The sequence below is a fragment of the Etheostoma cragini genome, chromosome 15, assembly GCF_013103735.1.
Source record: "Etheostoma cragini isolate CJK2018 chromosome 15, CSU_Ecrag_1.0, whole genome shotgun sequence".
Classification (NCBI taxonomy): Eukaryota; Metazoa; Chordata; class Actinopteri; order Perciformes; family Percidae; genus Etheostoma; species Etheostoma cragini.
Window position 1 is genome coordinate 9,868,943 of NC_048421.1, and position 19,845 is coordinate 9,888,787.

Below are 19,845 nucleotides of genomic sequence, written 5' to 3' on the forward strand. Positions count from 1 at the left end.
ATTTTGATCACTTGCAGTCATACTATATCAAAGTGAATGCCATGATTCCCAAAGTCATATACAGCAAGTTCACAATGGTTTTATCAAAGTGAAATTTAAAATCATAATCATATTCTTTGCTCAAGCTAATTTATTTACAGGGAAGTCAAATTCTCTCTTTACAGTCATGACAAATCCAGAAATTACGGCACACATCAAATTGTGTTTTTTTTGCCCTTATGTCAATTAATGAGTATTTATATTGACTTTCTTATAGATAAATTATACTGAAAGTTCTGTTCTAAGTCTTTGAAGGCAGTACTCCGTTCCCAGGAATCCAGTCCTTGTTTTCACGTTTAAGGGTAGCTATGATCCCAGAAATACAAGCAAGCCTGGAGGTGGTTAAGACATGAAAGTGAGGTAAGAAAGACAAGAGATTCATTCATGGGAAGGTGATTCAAGGTACCGACATCCCTGTATCTCTGCACAGCTACAGAAGATCATTATTACTCACTCACAGTGCTCACACAGGGCTCACACGCAAAACTGCGATCAAACTGACAGCTGATGAGTGATTGCAACCAAAATGTAACAGCCTATTTGTGACATAACTTACTTGGCTGTTATATGTAATAATACTAATACAACTACTAATAATAATTTAAATCTTGATCAAAACTAAGAAGATTGATAGGCTAATGCCAGTAGAAGAGGCAAACATGTTTCAATCTCCAATGCAAGCAAAAATCAGTCAGTACTTTTAATTATACATTACTGCCACTGAATGTTAAGTTATAATGTTTTTCCATATAATGTTCAGTGTTATTATTTTCTATATTGTTATTTTCAATGGTTTTACTATGGTTTCATGCTCCTATTCTCAAATATTTAGCAACGACAACAATTAACTCCACGTACCATCATGCCTTGCGTGGTTACGTAGGCTGAGGGCAGCATGTGCTGCGCTTCTCTGCTCCAACTATGGCTCAGTGCGACTCAAGCTCTTCACGGGAGCGCATCGTATCAGCTACAAAGACGCTTGTTGGAGTTCCAGCAGAGATCATCACTTCACTGGACCACAAAGAGGAGTCAGCTTTTTCTATTAATTATTGGAAATAATCACACTGATCGATCTGCGTGATTTACAGAAGCTGTTATCGTTTTACGCCAGGATTCTTTGGACACATAAAGAGGATTATTTTCTGTCATTGCACTTCTGACACACGTGGAGGAGTTATTATTATTATTATTGGTAAAACTTTATGATGGCAACAGCTGATGGATTCAACACTCCAGCTGTGTATAGTTCTGGAGGATATGAGGAAATACTATCTTTTACACGGGATGAGTGGTGTCCATTTCTCTTGCTGCCAAAGTCCTTCTGCTGGACGAGCAGTTTTATCGGACAGACGAGTCTCTTGGGATACTATACGCGTGGGACTAGTGCCATAGTTGGCCAATACCATGATACATTTTGGAAATCGATATATGTTCGCGGTGGATTTTGGCACAGGGAAAGGAATATCCTGGAATATAATTTAAAAACGATGCTCAGCAGATGTCCAGCAGTTTGGATAATGACAGAACGTATCTCCTCTGCAGGTATGTGAGAAATAAGTATTACTTATGAGTTCTACCTTTCTGTCAGTGAAATGGCATGAGGTGACTCAATTTCTGTTGTCATTTCTTCTTTTTGAGTTGTAAAAACGTGCCGCATAGTCAGTGCTTTCTAGGGTGTTCCAAAGGGGATATCAATTAGGAATAACTTAATGTCACTCGGTATTATTTCACAAACGAAACAAAAACGCGTAACAACAATGGCTGTTTTGACCAAAGGTTTTGTCGTTATCTTTCTACACACCCATTTGGCCTACATATTCACTACTAAATTACAATTAACAATCCAACTCCTCTCACCTCGGATTCTTTAGGACAACTCCGAGCAAATTAGGGTATAATCTATGTCTGTGGAGGCGGACGTTTGATATGAAAAAGCTTGTCCAATCCCTGAACTACTCCACATATTTAGGTCCACCTGTTCAGTGTGAGAACACTTCTCCGCTATTCTCCATGTTCATTACGCGCGCATCTCTAAGCCTCAAAACTGACTCGAATTGATTTAGTTGTATTTCAGATGTACTACTTGAATCCCCCCCATTTCAAATTGACACCGTTTATAACCTGACCTCATCCGGAAGTCATCATACTGTACACCTGCAGTTCCAGGTGACCACTGACCATTCAAAGAGCCAACTGACCTGTCATAAGTTGTGAAAGACCAGGCACAGCAAAGTAAATGAACAGTTTAGATACAGGGACCATAGAAAGCAAGTGCAGTCCACCCACCACTCCCACAGTGACTCTATTCAGGTGAGAGTAAATATGTCTCCAGAGCTTTGCCCACACTGACAGCATGCCATGTGAAGTGGCTGCCAGTAGTGCAAGCGGCTGCTATACTTGACACATGGCATGTCTATGGTTAATACACAGACATATTTGGATGATGTGTAGATGGTTCATCTGAGTAGAACCTGCAGGTGCATGTAATCATACTCAATGGTGAACCATATATCAGTCAGGATCATATGAGAGAAGTGATTGTACCTGTTCTGCTTGTTGCCATTTCCATCTTTAATGAGCATACAGTGACATAATAGCATTGCATTTGTAGTAGATGTGTGTTCATGCAAGTTATCTGATGAAGCATCCACCTTCCTCTTTCTTCACTCTTCAGCTCTCACTCCTTAATACCGCTCACTTTCTTAGCAATGAAGAATTCCATCTATTGTTGGGGCAGGGGACAGAGCCCCACTATATGTCTGTATACAGCGCAGTGCACAGGCCGAGCACCCCTCCCCTCCAACTCAGCAACCCCCACACACCCCCTCCATTAAAAATCTTCTCTAAACAAGACCCCCTTTCTCCACTGAAGAGGGACCCTCTGTCTAATGCCAAGTGACTCTCATGGCCAGCATTGACGGTGGGACACTTGCTTCACAAAAGGAGCTGAAGTGTCAAATAAACTCGGTCAGAGCCCCCGACGCACAAGAATTCCTTTATCTGGCACCCTGGGAGGCAGACAAAGGCAGACTTTGTGTCAGTGAGCAGGCCTTGACTAAACATTGGGACGTTTTTTACTCCTCACAACCTCTGCCTCTTCTTCCTCCTCGTCCTTTTGTGGTTTGAACAGCGGAGCATGTCTGTTGACGTGACCTCCTTGCCCAGCATCTGTCCTGCCCACCGCCAACATCACCCCTGTGCTGTATTAGCACTGTACAAACATAGATATACCCCTGCACGCCCACTCTCATAGACCCGCTTCTCTCTCTTAGACTGTTAGACATCAAAGCAGCCAGAATATTTCAATAGATGTACTTTCTTTGGCGATACTTCTGTTTATGTCTTGGTCCATAGCTGAGAATAGCAAAGCAGGAATTTGCTTTCTCACAGGGCTGAGTGTGCTGGCTGAGCTGTCATATGATATGCTTGTGGTGAACCGCAGTAGAGAGCCATATACACACCAGGGTCAGAGTCACTTAACAACCCTGTATTTACTTCACTCAACATTTCCGAGGAACTTCCTCATCACTTGCAATTCTTTAAGTTCAAATTCAGCTGTTAGCCATCAGTTTTATACTTAGACTAAAACACAATGACCTAATATCAGAGTTATTCACAGCTTCAGTTCAGCAGTTTATCCGCACATTGTTAGATGATTAGCACAATTTTCCATTACCTTAAAATAAAGATGGAGGAATCAGTTAACACATGTCTGCTCCTTGAAGTTAAATACCTAGTATGTATAAAAGCAAGCCCAAAGTGCTGGAAAAGGACCTGATAAAGCATTGAGACAGCGCTGGAGCTGGCCGGCCCCATTGATGGACATGTGCATCAGGCCCCCAGGCATGCTAATACCGACCTGCCAGAGAGCAATAGTCTGCAGCACAGTGGTTAAGGTAAACAGATCTGGTTGCTGTGGTTGAGTGTGTTAATGGTGTGTTTATGAGCTTAAGTTGACTGGTGATTTATCATGTCCAAACTCATGGCTCACCTCGGATCCTTGGCCTTGATCGAGCTCAGTATCTGGTGTGTGTTTTTGTGTGTGTGTGCATTTGTAAGTGTCATTACACACAGGTGACAACACCGACTGAGCAGTGTGACCTCCTGGTGAACTGTGTCTCGATGTCATGACCATTAACGACTGCTCAAGGGAAATGGAAAGCAATAGAAATATTTATTATGCATTACTTACAACCTGTTTTTAAAGTAAACTATGTTCTTAGCATTACCTCACCAGGTCTGCGGCGCACAAGGCTCAAATTTCAGGAAAATATCCTTCAATCATTAGTGTCAGTTAACCTTTAATGATCACCATGAAAAATATCAGGCAGTAAAAGAGATGGTGTGTATCCTTTCATACAGCACACCATTTACAATCAGTTTTGTGTGTGTGTGTGTGTGTGTGTGTGTGTGTGTGTGTGTGTGTGTGTGTGTTTAGAATGGTCTCTAAAGTTTGTCTGAACAGTCATTTATTAGTAGTGGCGGAACAATGGGGAGCTTGTCTCCGGGGTGGTGGGGGCCAACAAGGGGCTGATGGAGCCAAGGGAGGGTGGCCTGAGATTGGGCAGCAGCCTCTGACCAAGAACAAGCCCATGTCTGATGGAGAGAACTGCTGACCCTTCCTGAGTAAAATGGCACCTTTGTTTTGAGGTGTGTGTGTGTGTGTTTGTGTGTGAGCTTTTGAAAAACTGGGAACAGTGTAAAGTTTGTTTTTTTCCCCCGCGCTTTCCCTCCATTTGGGAATTTTGACATATTGTCCAGGAACATGTTTTTAGAAAAAAAAGTGGGAAAATTAAAAAGTTATCTGACACAAAAGCTAGTGAGCTTGTGAGTAGCCAGTCCACCTCCTCAGAATTTGACATTTTATGGATGAACTTTTGTGTTGTGAATGCTAGCTTTGAGGAGACACACTTTATGACCTTGTTCTTTAAAAAGGTTCAACAGAGGTGTCTCCCACTCCCATCATAGCACAAGTGCCTTTAGTAAAACACGATGTAGTTGCATGTCTATTGTGCTACACAAAGCTATAGACAAGTAGTGTACATCACATGGCTGTGATACTATGACACCAGACCACCCCTTCAGACTAATTAGCTCTTTTCTGTTTTCCTCTGACCTGTTGCCACAGTCTGTGTGGTGCTTTCTTCCTACTGGCCTATTCCAACAATTGTTTTCTATTTCTAATGATGTTCATGGGAGATAGAATCGTTTTGTATAAACATGGGAAGAAATAGAACGGAGGAGAGAGGAGGAGTTAATGCTGGTGGGTAATGCCAACAGATTGCTGGTTTCCTACAGGGAAACCACAGCATGCCCAAAGGGTGGCATGTATGTGTGCGTTTGAAGGAGGTTGTTATCCTGCTTTGGGAGATATCAGGAAGTGGGAGGCTGAGAGAGACCGACAGTGTGTGCTTGAGTGAGAGGGTGACAGGGTTCTTTAGAGGAAGTGGTGAACACGAGTCAGGGATTCTTCAAAATGATGCCTTTGGGTGCGCCACTTGTTTGTCTCTTTGCTTGTCCTCTTTGATAAACCTCCCTCTGCACCTGGTGTTTAGACCTTTTAACTTAACTCTCTGCCATATGGCCCACCATTCTCTACTGGGGGATAACATCTGGCACACTTCCTTTGACTTTTCGATTATTTAAATGCTGCTATCCCTTCTGTCCTTGACATCCTGTGTAAGCACAGCCACACTAAGCCAGCACTCTGCATGGATATAGAAGAAAGAGAGCATTGGAGTTATGGAGAGCACAGAAAGCTGAAAGGAAGATGGGTGGAGAACAGGTTCTTTCCCCCAACATGCCCATCAACATGCATAGAGCAAACAGCAAAGACACACAGTGCAGCACAGGGGCATCTCTGTCGGCCCTGACGCAGACAGACAGCACTCCATTCAAACTCCACGCAGCCACAGGAAGGCTGCATGCCCCACCCACCTACCTACAATGACACTATGCATCTGCAGAAAAGTAGTAAATGAGAGATGTTTAGAACAGGCTGAAACTCTTTTGCACTGCAGGCAATTATGCCAGTGTGAGGTTTTGCACTGTAGAATAAAGCACAGGGTTGACTTCACATCCACAATTTGTTTAAATTATTGGAATTCTTCCCCATTGTATGTTTTTTGTATGTGTGTCCCTATGAAGCGTCCAGCTGTACGGTGGTGGACCTTCAGGTGTTTTCTTAACCCACCTTGCACGCAAAACAAATCAAAAATGATCTTGGTTTAGTGATGCATTAAATACCAGACATTCCTTGTCCTGTTTTCTCTCAAACTGACCTCACTTGTTCTCTATCCGTCCTCTCATTTTGGAGGGAAAAGTCCGCCATTTGTGTTCCTTTTTCACAAATGTTCCATTCCAATGAACCCGTGACCATATTCGTGCCTTTACTTTGCTGGGTGTGGGTCGCCACGGCAACACCACTGGTTTTAACAAGTTACACCTACACAAGTAAGCCACCCTCATTCAGGACTTGGGTCCTTTTTCATTCGATCCAGTCTTTCACTCCTCCCTTTTCTTTCGTTCATAGTGGGGGAGGATAAAGGAGACATTTTCAGTGTGAAGAGGAGCGTGAAATTTCCTGTGTGACCTCTCCGAGACACAGCAGACCACCAGGCTCCTCAGACAAGTGTGTATGCTTGTGTTAAATCCTGTGCTTGTGTGGGAGATCCATGTGATGCTGGCTGACAACGTTTAGTGTGTGTCTGTTTTTAATGCTTTGTTTGAACAGTGAAATTATGTTGGATTAAGTGTCCTGACATTTAGAAGGTGCACACAAATGATCATGTCACATTAAAGATGTAGACTGGGTGACAGCAAGGCCGATGCTCCTGTGTTTAAGGCTCTCCCAGTCGGCCTGTATGCTATGTGGCCAAGCTACCACAGTGAGTCCTGAGCTTCTGACAGACATGCTGTGGAAGTGGCTGTCGGTGTCTCTGACCAGAGGCACTGATAAGCATGCAGAGCCAAAGTGCTCTAATGACAGCTGAAACGACTGGAGCCTGTCCAGACCTCAGGCTGTCATCACAGGGCATCACTCGTTCAACAGGCTCTGGAAAAGGGACATTCATGCTCCTCGGTGGAAGGTATTTGTGTCACCTTTGAGAGGATTTAGAGTTTATGATGAGCTGATGAGCTGAAAATTGACTTTGAGGATTAATACTTTGTGTCTGTAAAATCTTTTATTGATAGCTATGTAGCTATGTACAGTAGCTATGTTGTAGTGCAGACTGGTTGAATTTGCCTTAGTGCATTTTGTTAGACTCTGCTGCACCCATGTGGACAATGTACGCAGTAACAGAATATAAATGTAAAATGTAAATGTGCTGTATTTATATAGCGCTTTTCCAGTCTTAACGACTGCTCAAAGCGCTTTTACATCTACAGGAAACATTCACCATTCACACACATTCACACCGCCAGGGCTGCCGTACAAGGTGCCACCTGCTCATCAGATAAACATGCACACACTTTCACACTCCGATGCGCAGCACCGGGGGCAACTCGGGGTTCAGTGTCTTGCCCAAGGACACTTCGACAATGACTGCAGGGGCGGGGATCGAACCACCAACTTTCCAATTGGCAGGCAACCGCTCTACCACTGAGCAACAGCCGTGTTTAAGGTGCTAATATAGCACCTTAAACACAAAAATACAGCCCAAAGTGCTCCAAGTAGAAAAATTACAACAACACAAAGAAATTATAACAAAAAAAAAAACGACTAAAAATGACAATACTGTTTTGCATTGGCATTTAATAATAGCTTGTACTGTAGTTAATAAATAAATAATTACAGCTACAACCATGATTTGGGAGCCTCCCTGATCTAAAGAAACATGCTGGGGAAAAAGAACATAAGGACTCCGGGGAATGACTTCCCAGAGCTATGTTAGTAACAGGCATTTCTGGGACATGGATGTACACAAATGGAAAGATAAAGGAGAGAGGAACTCAATGTGTCAAAGGAAGTCCCCTGGCAACTATTACAGCATAAGTAAGAGAGACATGGTAAAGAGAGGAGCTTGGTGAGGCTGGAACTCTCCCCTGCTGGATCCGGCTGTACTGCCCTGCCTCTCTCTAGTTTTATTATATCATTGATTATGTGGTAAATTAATTTGATGACTATGACAAGAAGCAGTTGGGTGGGGTTAGGCGGACGCTACGACTCATCACTCCTTAACTATAAGCTTTATCTAAGAGGAGGGTTTTAAGTTAACTCTTAAATGTGGTGACGGTGTCTGCATCCCAAACCCAGAGCAGAAGCTGATTCCACAGTAGAGGAGTCGGGTAGCTGAAGGCTCCGGCTCCCATTCTACTTTTAGAGACTCTTGGAACCACAATTAACTCTGAATTCTGGGAGTGCAGTGCTCTAGTGGGACAATAAGGCACTAAGAGCTCTTCAAGATAAGATGCTGCTTGACCATTAAGAGCTTTGTAGGTCAGGAGAAAGATTTTCAATTCCATCCTGGATTTTACAGGAAGCCAATGCAGAGAGGCTTGTCTTGAAATTGTTTAATTGGAATAAGTTTCGAGGGGGTCCTTAAAGTCAAGAAAATACAGTACATTAACAAATAAATATTAGACATACAGTTAGTGTTTATAATATAGACAGTTGACAAAATAATAGTAAATAAATTAAAATCAGTATTACTTAAACGTATTAAGTATGAGGAAAACAGTTGCAGCTTGTATGCAAATAATTATGAAGAGACTGGTGAAAAAGAGGAGATACCTCTACAAGACCAAGGTTAACCATTCCAATTGGAAGGGGATTTAAATTTAAAGGCTCTCTTCCCAATTTATTTAAATGTATGTGGTATGGAGAAGAAAAGATGGTGAATGTCTCTTAATCTATAAGAGCATCGATATAGAATCAAGTGTTTCAGATAAGATGGATAGTTTGAAAAAGGCTTTTCTGAACAAACTGCAACCAGTGAAACTGACGTTGAGCATTTAGTGAAAGAAGATTCAATGACTGATACATATGACAATAATGCGTTCTAAATGCACAGCTCAGAACAAATCTGCAGAAACTATTATAAATCACATTCAGAGGTTTAAGAGTGGTTTTGGCTGTGTTCTGATAAACAACATCCGCATAATCAACTACAGGCAATAATAATTGAGTAATAATTTTGTAAAACAATTAATTGGGCAATATAACATTTTAAGCTGCAGTTCATTTTTTTCAAAATAGAATTAATAAGACGTCTGAAAGTAAGTTGGGAGTCTGGCCAAAGGCCCAGATATTTAAACTCTTCAACATTCTCTAGAGGTTTACTATCTAGAAATCTAACCTCGAAAGAGTTATTTTGCTTATGGAGTGCAGAACCCTGAGGGACACCCATTTCAATAGACTGTGAGAGAGCAGCAAAGAGACACACACTTTGACGTCTGTTATGAAGATCAGCATTAAACCAGAGAACAGCAGATTTGGAAAGACCAATAGCATGAAGTTTATCAAGAAGAATATAATGGTTGAATATGTCCATTGACTTAGTGAAGTCAATAAAAATTGCATCATAGACCTGTTGTTATCTTGTGCAGAAATATATTATTGGTAAATATAGTAAGGGCTGTTGTTCTAGAGTGATTGGTTCTAAATCCAGATTGATTTGTAGTCAAGATGGAGAAGTCCTTAATATATTTAGACAGTTGCCTAAAAACCTTTGCTACATTACTGATTATGGAGATTGGCCTATAATTGTTAACATCAAGTGAGTCAACACATTTGTGTAGTTGTGTTACTTTCGCTCAATTTCCACTTAAATGGAATTACGCAAGTGGAAAGTGATAAATTAAATAAGTCACATAGTGGTAATGCTAGGATATGAGAAGAAAGTTTGATAAAACTTAATGGTCAGAACATCAGGACCAGCACCATTAGATTTTATTTCTGAGATTGCCTGTTGAACATCAGAGGGATTCTTTGTTGAAAATTAGAATGAGCTATTGTTCACAGTATTTGTTATGCTAGAATAGGAGAGCTCAGGTGATTGAGAACAACAGAGAGGAAAAATGTTGATTGAGGGCATTGGTCATTAAAATAGCGTCAGTGACAATGTTGTTGTTTATTTTAAGTTTAGTATGGAATACTTTTATTGGTTTTGTTAATAAAAGAGTTGTTTTAGAATTGCTTAGGGTTTTTGATCTCATCTAATAAAGAATTCTTATAGTAATTTGATTATGTATTCCTTGTTTTGGTTGTGCAGGCATTTCTTAATTTAGTGGGTAGCAGATGGGGTAGTCTTATTTTCCAAACACAAAAGACAATTGAGTGATCACTAAAACAATCAGGTAATACACCAGACTGAGAGATTCTATTTGGGTGGGTAACCAAGATCCAGTCCAGAAGAGGTTTGGACTTATTAATCACCCTAGTCGGAACAGTAATTAGTTGGGTAATGTTAAGACCATTAAATAAGTTTTTCTCATGAAAAGATGAATGATCAAGCCAATTGCAATTGAAATCACCCAGTAGTATCAACTCATTGCATAGTGTAAGGAATTAATAGTAGCAAGAATACAATTTGTCGATTCAACAGGGGAATTTGGAGGTCTATAGATGTCACCTATGGTTATCTGCTTGTTTTCATGAAAAACAATATTAACAAATAAGCATTCAAAATGTACAGCTCTCTCCTTTGGCATAATGAGTTCAGAAGCTAAATGAGAAGAAAAATAGGTGGCTACTCCCCCACCACGAGTACCCCTGTCTATTTTATACAAAGTAAAGTATAACCATCAAGTTTAACATCTTCATCCAATATATTGCTATTCAGCCATGTTTCAGAGAGTGTGATAATGCTAGGCTTATTGTGAGAAAGCCAGGCTCTTAGCAAGTCAATTTTATGTGTCAAACTCCTAATATTCAAATGAATAACGAATAAACCTTTACCTATACTGATACTTCATAAATGAATACAGTAAATAGGGTTGGGGAAAAAAGGGTGAAGGGGAGGGGAGAGCATATCGCACAAGTCTTTACAAACATTTACACACACACAGACACAAACACATACACATGGATACCACCACACAAGAACACACAAACTGGTCAAACCAAGGCATAGCCTAAAATTAATAAAACAAAAACTACCAAAAAGATTGCAGGCTCAACATATTAACTAGGAATGCTTTATATATATCGTAAATGTTTCAACATGTACACACCTCTTTATGAGACAGCCCATAGTATGTATATAAATATATATATAAATAATAATGAGAAAAGAAAATATTATAAATAGCCTAGGACTCAGTAAGAAGCAGCATAGACAAATTAAGGAAACCAAGTAATGTTTACCAGCAACTAGATTCATTTTAAATGCATTCCTACAAGCTTAAAAAAATAAAATAAAAAGAAGTAACAAATGCATGGACTAGTTGTTCAGCATCGTTTTGAGACGGGATGTTCCTAATTTTGGCAATGTTACGAAGATGAAAAAGGGCTGTAGTTGAGGTTGGTTTTAGATGGGCGTTAAAGGATATATCCTGATCAAAAATAACTCCTAGATTTCTGTCACTCGTGCTAGAGGCCAGGGCAGTACCATCCGGAGTAGCTATATCGGGATATAATATAGATAATGAAGTTTAGAGGGGTTTAGGGCCAAGCACAATAGCTTCAGTTTTGTCTGAGTTTAACATCAAAAAATCGTAGGTCAACCATGATTTTATATCATTTATGCATGTTTTTTTTAGCTGACTGTCTGGTTTTGTCTGGCTTTATTAAAAGATATTATTGGGTTTCATCCGCATAACAATGAAAGTTAATTGAGTGTTTCCTAATAATATTGCCTATAGGAAGCATAAATTGGGTCCAAGCACTAGGTAACTTTAGTGTACTTGGAGGATTTATCACTAACATTAAGAAATTGAGATTGATCGGATAAATATGACTTAAACCAACTTAGTGTGATTCCTTTAATGCCAATTAAATGTTCCAGGACCGAGGGTGGTTTTTTTTCAGGAGAGGTTTTCTCCCAGCTACTTTAAATGACTGTGGTACATAACCTGTTAATAGAGACATATTGATCATATCTAGTAATGGAGTGTTAACCACAGGTAACGCTTCTTTAAGTAGCATTGTTGGAATGGGGTCTAAGAGACAAGTAGATGGCTTAGCTGAAGAGACATTAAACGTTGAAGGTCTACAGGATAGAAGCAGTCTAAGTATATGTCAGGTCTTCTTGTTCTTTCTAGTGTTACTGCGTGTAAAGGTGATGAATTTTATCTCTAATTGTTATGATTTTTATCATTAAAGAAGCTCATAAAGTTGTCACTACTCAGAGCTATTGGAATGGATGGCTCAATAGAGATCTATCAGCTTGGCTACAGTGCTGAAAGGAACTCTTGGGTTGTTCTAATTTTCTTCTATTAGTGATGAGTAATAGTCTGATGTGGCCTTCTGAGGGCCTTCCTGTACATTTACAAGTTTTCGTGCAGATTATGATGACTTCAGTATGGTTTAATGAGAACGTTATGTTAACTTTTCAAAATACCTTTAGTGACGTTTTCCACACACAAACAAAATGTGAAGAACAACAGCCAAATTATTTCATCCCTTTTGTATTTCCCTTTCTTCAAACTACTAGACCACTAGAGGTCAGAGTTTGATCGTGGTCTGGACACCCATTGGAAGACTTCACTGCTTTTATTACTTAATCACTTACTTTCTTTCTCACGTATTTACTTATTGTAACTGTACAGTTTGGATGTCATAGTAATGTGTTATAGTAATATTATCAGTGGCGTGAAATTAATGCATTTTTTATTTCAAATTACGGTGGGCACAAAGTTAGAGCTCTGTAGTGTGTATCTTGAGTTCAAACCATTTCCATGTACTACGCTGACTTTATCTGCCTTTTTTCTGCTCTCTGCATGACTGCATTTAACAGAGCTTCATTCTTTTCTTGGTGTGTACAATATTAATGCACTACAGTTGACTACATTACCCACAAGATGTCGCTACTGCATAAGGCATTGGCTTTGTGGACAATGTCCTCTCTACACTACAGTACAATGAGCAGTTTTCTACTTGTATTTTCTTAGATATCCACAGTAATTATATTGACAAATTCTTTAATTTGCATTTGCCTATTTAACTTGTTACTGTCTAAAATCCATAAGTGACAGAAATTTGTAGAATCTAGTACAAGAAAAATATTGGTTGCATTGCTAATAGCTGCTTCACAGACAACTTTATAGACTTTATAGATTTTTAAATTAATGAGTAAATTTGAGTAATTACAGATATAATGTAATACACACAACACATGACTATAGTTTCTGAAGCACATAGCTTAAAGTGGACTAAAGGTTTGTCCCAAGTTTAAGCACTAGATGGCAATGTGGTAACATGGAACATGGTTTGTCCTCTTAAAAGTAAAAGCTACTTTGAATGTCGGGTAACCCTGTGATCTATGGAGTAATGGATGTAGATTGGCATTATTATCTTCTTATTGCTCCTCATTCAAACTCATCTCTCTTTGAAGATCAAAGTGGCCGTGTGCCTCTGTGTGTACCGACACTTATAAACCCTGAATGAACTTCAATAAAGCCAACTATCCACTTTGTACATCTGTGGCTCCTAACATTTTTCTGGCCTTACCAGTTGAAATGCTTTTGAACCAGCAGAGTCAATTGTTGGGCAGCACTTCTTGTTCAAAGTAAGAGATTTTACAATAATTGCTTGGGGATAGAATTCTAAATATATGGTTGTGTAAGTAGTAGTGTGTAAGTGGTAGTGTTCAGTAAAAAACAATAGAAAAAACTGAATGACAATGTGAAAACAGCAAACACCCATCAGAAACCAGTCTGGCTGTTTGAATCATGATACAGAAACTTGGCAAGTCCTTTAGCTCTTTGTTGGCTTCACTCCTCCGTGAACTTCCGACATTACAGAATACAGAGAACGAATGAAAGAAAAAATGATGCAGGTTAAGGAACAGGTGGGGCAGCTTATGATTGGGTGACAGTAATAGCGCGAGTATAATGCCACACCGTTTAGTTCCCACAGGTTTCTTGTATGTGTGTCATACTGTAGTACTGTTACAGGTATATGTTGGGCACATAGTGAACAGGCCTAAGTAGTAGTCATCATTTTTGTTTTATTGTTTCATGTACTGAACTCATAAAACAAAAATTTCTTGAGCTAAACCACTGCAAATTCAACTTCTCATATCTGCTGTTGGAATATGACACTTTAATTTAACCTGCTCTGGATTCAGCTCTTTTGAATGAATTTTCTTGTTGAATATTGAATGTCACAGTTTCTGTGTGCACTACATTGTTAACTGAATTTGCTTTTTAGCAAATCAGATTTCAGATTTTTGTAGTTAATCAGGTACTTGTAATGAGGAAAGAGTGTCATGGGAAGAAGCTAGAATCTTATGTGATTGGTTTATCTGTGTGTTGTGCACCTGCAACGTGTTTGATATTAATAGTTTAATGCATCCATAAGCCTTTCATGTGTGCACGTGTGCATGAAGGCATCTTAAGGTATAGGGCATCAGTACAGTATGTGTGCACTTTACACCCACACACAGCCATGCCTCTTGCACTGTGTATGTGAACTTGTCTATAATCTACAGCTAATCAGATTTCTCCCTTTGGGTTTGTTACTAAGGGGACTTTAGCCACCTTGAAGACTTGTGCTAAGAAGTTGTGCACGCACACACACACAAAACATGCACACACAAAAGCTTGCACACACACAGCCTTCTGCATAACCTTTGTGAGATTTCATATGCTGTGTGCAGTTCCTCCGGATTCGCCTTATCTACCTTCCTTTTGTAGCAAAATCAAATTCCAAACTGTGAGCTTATCAGAGCTATTGGTCACTATTTGCTTCTGCTGCGGTTTTCATCTCCTTTTCTTTTGTATTTATTCTCTGTGAAAGTGAAAGCTTGCCTTTGTGGAGAGCTTGTTGAGATTAGCATCTGCGTCAAATCTCATTCAATTTCAGACTGTCAATCACTTTTTCAATCAATTGCTAACCCACAACAGAAGTCAATGGTTGCAACACTGCTCCCAGCTGCTTATCTTCTCCATCTCGTCTAAGCTCTCTAACATTACTCATCTCTTCATAATATTCGATCATCTAAATCCTTCAGCAGCTTTTGATAACAACTGCCGCAGGCTAGTCGAGCTGAGAACCTGACAAGACGTGCCCAAAGCAGGTACTGTGGAAGCTCACTGCCTTTAGGGAAGAGGTTCATGTTTTTTCCCAAGCGGTTGTTTATTGCAGACAACATGTGTATTCATTGCAGGGCGGGTAGAGCGAGGTGGAGCTAAGGTAGATATACAGAGGAGGAAGTCTGAGTGTTTATCTGTCTAGTCGATGGCTCAGGTAACCCTCTATCTACTGTTCAAGTTAATCATCAACTCTGGACTCTGGCTTTCTGTACTTTGCAGGAAAGCAAGGCTTAAGGAAAACATTTGTTCATTAGCGACCTTTTTCACATTTTAAAACCTCAGAATGCATATGCTGGCTGTTGTATTAACCACATTTTTGTACTAGTACAATAAAGCATTACGTTGTGAGCCTTTCTCTGTAACTATTTCTTACGGTTCTGTGTCGTTTCTCCCTGTGGTTGACGTTAATGGGGTGTAGTTAGTGGCAACAGCTTCTTTACAGGCCTTCCTAACGCATGTAGCACCTCCTCCTTTCTTTGCTCAAAACTGTTTCACCTAAAGGGTAACCTCACCTTTAACACTGGGCCTCAGTGGGTAACATTGGCAATACCTCACTTAGAAACCAGGGGAAATCCTAGTGCAATGAAAATGAATAACTATGTGTCTAACTTTTGCTGCTACCCCACAGTTGGTGCTGCAGCTCTCGATCAGCAGCGGATTAAATGGGGTGCACATGCTCCGGGGCATGCACAGCTTTAGAGAGGGAGTCTGCTCAACTTGTAGCGTTGCTGGAGTAGACAGATAGAAACATGTGCACACACAAGGAGCACATTAGCAGCGGTGCGCGGCTGTTGTGAGCTTGGGTTTCAGTGTGGTGTAAGGAGGGGAGTTTGTGTGGGGTGGGCACGTATGTTTGTGTGTGTTCCTTCGTTGGTTTACAAAGCCTGCACTCCTCCACTGTAAACGTTGCCAACCTAGCCTCTTTCAGACATCTGTCTCTACGTCTTACAAACTCTCTCACACACATATGCTTACGCCACCTTCTCACTTCATTCATACAATCCAAGTCCATACAAGCTGAAACTTTAAATCCAAACCCTGTGTCCCAAGGATATGTGCATATTAAAATGGGTGATCCACCTCCATATATAATTACAACTGTGACATTTCAAAAAATCTGGATAAACTGCATTAATGGTGCATTATGTGGACTGTGTGGCCTGTAAAGGCAGGGAGGTATGTGAAAGTAGCTGGTCTCACATGTTTATTGTTACTCAGAGGCTTGATGGAGAGCCTGGTGGCCTTGAGGACAGGGCAAAGGTCCCTCAGGTGAGGTCGGACTTTTCCACCTCTTCCAGAAGTGAGGCGCCACTCATCAGACCAACTGGCCTGTACTCTAAAGGGGCTGAGTCCAGTCGAACTGGGGAAAAGAGGCGAAGAGCAGATTGAGAAAAGGTTTTGGAAAATGTGAGTGAAGTGGTCAGGGACCTGGTGGTTACTGATGGCAGGTTTCCCCCCTGCCAGCTGCCAGCTTATCGACTTTAATGATGTGAGCGAGCGATGGCCAGTCCCTCTGCCCCCTGGGTCTCAATGTCCTTCATGCCCGCCAAGGCAGCAAGAATGGCAGCAGCACACCAATAAAGCCCCACATGGTACTGATTGAAAGGTTTTAAAGTTTCTATTCCCTAGCTTGCATTCACCCATTCGCTGAATCATGAAGTTTAAAAAAAGAAAAAACTTTTGATAATCTTTGTGCCTCAAATGTCTTGCTTACTCAAAAGTCCTTGGTGTAGATTTTTAAATCTTCTAATGACCAGGTTTCCTAAAATAATATAAACATCCTCCATTGGCTAAACTGCTTTTCTGATCAAGAATTCTTTGTTTAACAATTCTTTCCTTGTTATGGTGAAATCTTTACTGTTCGGAACTGCGGGGCAAAATGATTTGCCAGTACCCGTTCCTGCTGTATTTTTGATCCCACCTTCCCTATCACCTTTTTCCCTTGCCTCTGAATTACTGGTCGACTGAGCTGTTTTGGAAGGAGCTCCAGGGGCAGCATTCATTTAAGAGTCAGATATAAACAGGCATTAAAAAGCAGTGTGTTCCTAATTAGCTGAAGCTGCTCATATGTTTGGTGTGCTTGTGTAATGTTTATACTTAGTGTGTGTGTGTGTGTGTGTGTGTGTGTGTGTGCATGCGTGATTGCGTGCACGCTGAGTTTTATTGCCTATGCATAGTTGTATTGATGCTATTGATGCTGCTGTGACTCAGACGCCTGTCACAGTGACCTTGATATTGCAGCTTTTGTAGCACCTTTAGCATATGTACCTTATCTTACTTTGTATAACAGTATGCTTTCTTTAACATCACAGAAAGAGTTAGAATTGAGCAATAAATCACACTGATTTGTCCTTCCTCACAAACAAACATCTTGCAGATTTGCAGAGGCTCCCATGTGGGTTGGTTCAAATGTTTTCATATTGGATGGTTGTTTTGTGAAAGGCAACACATGAGTTTATGAGGCAGTGTAGTGTAGTTTCAGCTGCGGTCTTTGAGTGCAAACTGTGTGCGTATGTGTGTGCCAGTGCCAATGGTCCACTAATCAAGGCTTCCTCACACCGACCACAGTCTCTCAGTCAGGGATCCAAAAGTGGTTCTGAAAATGACATACAGTGGGGCTCAAAAGTTTGGGCACCCCAGGTAAAAATTTGTATTAATGTGCATAAAGAAGCCAAGAAAAAAAAATCTCCCAAAAGGCATTAAATTACAGATTAGACATTCGTATAATATGTCACCAAAATTTAGATTTTATTTCCATCATTTACACTTTCAAAATGACAAACAAAAAACTTGCGTCTGAAAAGGTTTGGGCACCTGCAGAGTTCATACCTTGTTCTGCCCCCTCTGGCAAGTATCACAGCTTGTAAACGCTTCTTATAGCCAGCCAAGAGTCTTTCAATTCTTGTTTGAGGTATCTTTGCCCCTTCTTCCTTCCAAAAGTCTTCCAGTTCTTTGAGATTTCTGGGCTGTCTGTCACGCACTGCTCTTTTAAGGTCTATCTATACATTTTTAATTATGTTGAGGTCAGGAGATTGAAAAAGGCCATGGCGAAACCTTCAGTTTACGGTTCTTGATGTATTACACAGTGGATTTTGAAGTGTGTTTAGGATTATTATCCATTTGTAGAAACCATCCTCTCTTTAACTTCAGCTTTTTCACAGATGGCATTCAGTGTGTCCAAAATATGCTGACATTTTATTTAATCAATTTTTCCTTCTACTCGTGAAATGTTTCCTATGCCAGTGGCTACAATACAACCGCAACGCATGATTGATCCACCCCCATGCTTAACAGTTGGACAGAGTTTCAGTTCATTAAATTCTGAGCCCCTTCTTCTCACAAAGTAACGGCCGAAAGGTTCTACTTTAACCTCATCGGTCCACAGAACTTGTTTCCACAATGCATCAGGCTTGTCTATTTGTTCATTTGCAACTCATTTGCATCAACTATTTTCAGTTTTAGTTTTCTAGACAACCGCTTAGAAGAAACCACGATGCTGATTGCTGGGGCAAGGACAGATTAGTCTGGGCATTCAAAACCTTAAGATGGAAATCACCGGGTCTTGAGAACTGTCAGGTCTCAGATTTCCAAAGGGGGCTGTCCATGCTATAACCTCTGCAGGGTGCCCATATTTTTGCAGATTACACTTTTTTGTTTTCTGTTATTTTGAAAGTGTAAATGATGGAAATAGAATCTAACTTTTTGTGACATACAAATGTCTAATCTGTCATTTGATAACTTTTGGAATATTTTTTCATCATTTTTTGGCTTCTTTATGCACATTAATACAAATTTTTACCTGGGGTGCCCGAACAGTCAAGCCCCACGGTAACTGTCTTGCTCCTCTTCCTTAGAACTACCTGCCCATGTGCTGCACAGTGAAGCAATGACATTTGGCCCAGTCATAAATGAACTACAGTTTGAGAGCCATAAAATCACCTTATGATGTCTGGGTTTCTGTAGCCAGGCTATTAAGCTGTAAAAATCTAGATTCAGCCGATATTGTTGGGGAGTGTGCAGCAAAGATCAAAAGGTCCTCGCTCAGCCATACTTTCATAAACCTACAGTGGGCTTGGTTTTTACCAGTAAGCACACAGGAAAATTCTTTGAATTCCCCGGCCTCACACCCTTACTCTACTTTTACCGCCCTGCAGCCAATACCTCTGGCTTCATTGGTTTGTTTGTGGCGCGTTTGACGTCACAGGAAGAACAATTAGTTCCTCAAATGAGAGAGTTGTTTCTTTTCCCCCTCCAGTTTAAAAATATATTTGACTTTATAGTTTGTACATTGGACTGAATCTGTAGATAAGGAAAAGTATGTGGACATAGGGACATTTACCTGGCACACACTCACACACACTAATGTTCAGCTACTACTGTGAAGGTGGGCCAGATAACTGACCATACTGGAGGCCATCCACATGAGTCACATAAGTCTGAACGCCCAACCCTGCTGCCCTTTTCCTTTGTCTCTCACCTCCTCTATCTATCTTTCTATAATTGTGTCTCAGACCCAGACATGTCCATAAATAAACGGGGTCTCCCACTCTTCAACCAGACCCAAGCCATGTTTATGTTGAGGCCTATGTTGAATTGGGGGGGGGGGGG

At 40.6% G+C, this 19,845-nt stretch overlaps 1 long non-coding RNA gene across 1 annotated transcript in view; it reads left to right on the top strand.

Annotated features, from left to right (window-relative positions):
* Window positions 1–948: 948 nt before the first annotated feature.
* The window catches only part of LOC117958368, a 56,661-nt gene continuing 37,764 nt past the window's right edge, over window positions 949–19,845 (top strand). The window contains exon 1 of the long non-coding RNA XR_004659705.1: window positions 949–1,581. This is a non-coding gene — a long non-coding RNA (uncharacterized LOC117958368). The remainder of the gene's footprint in view (window positions 1,582–19,845) is intronic.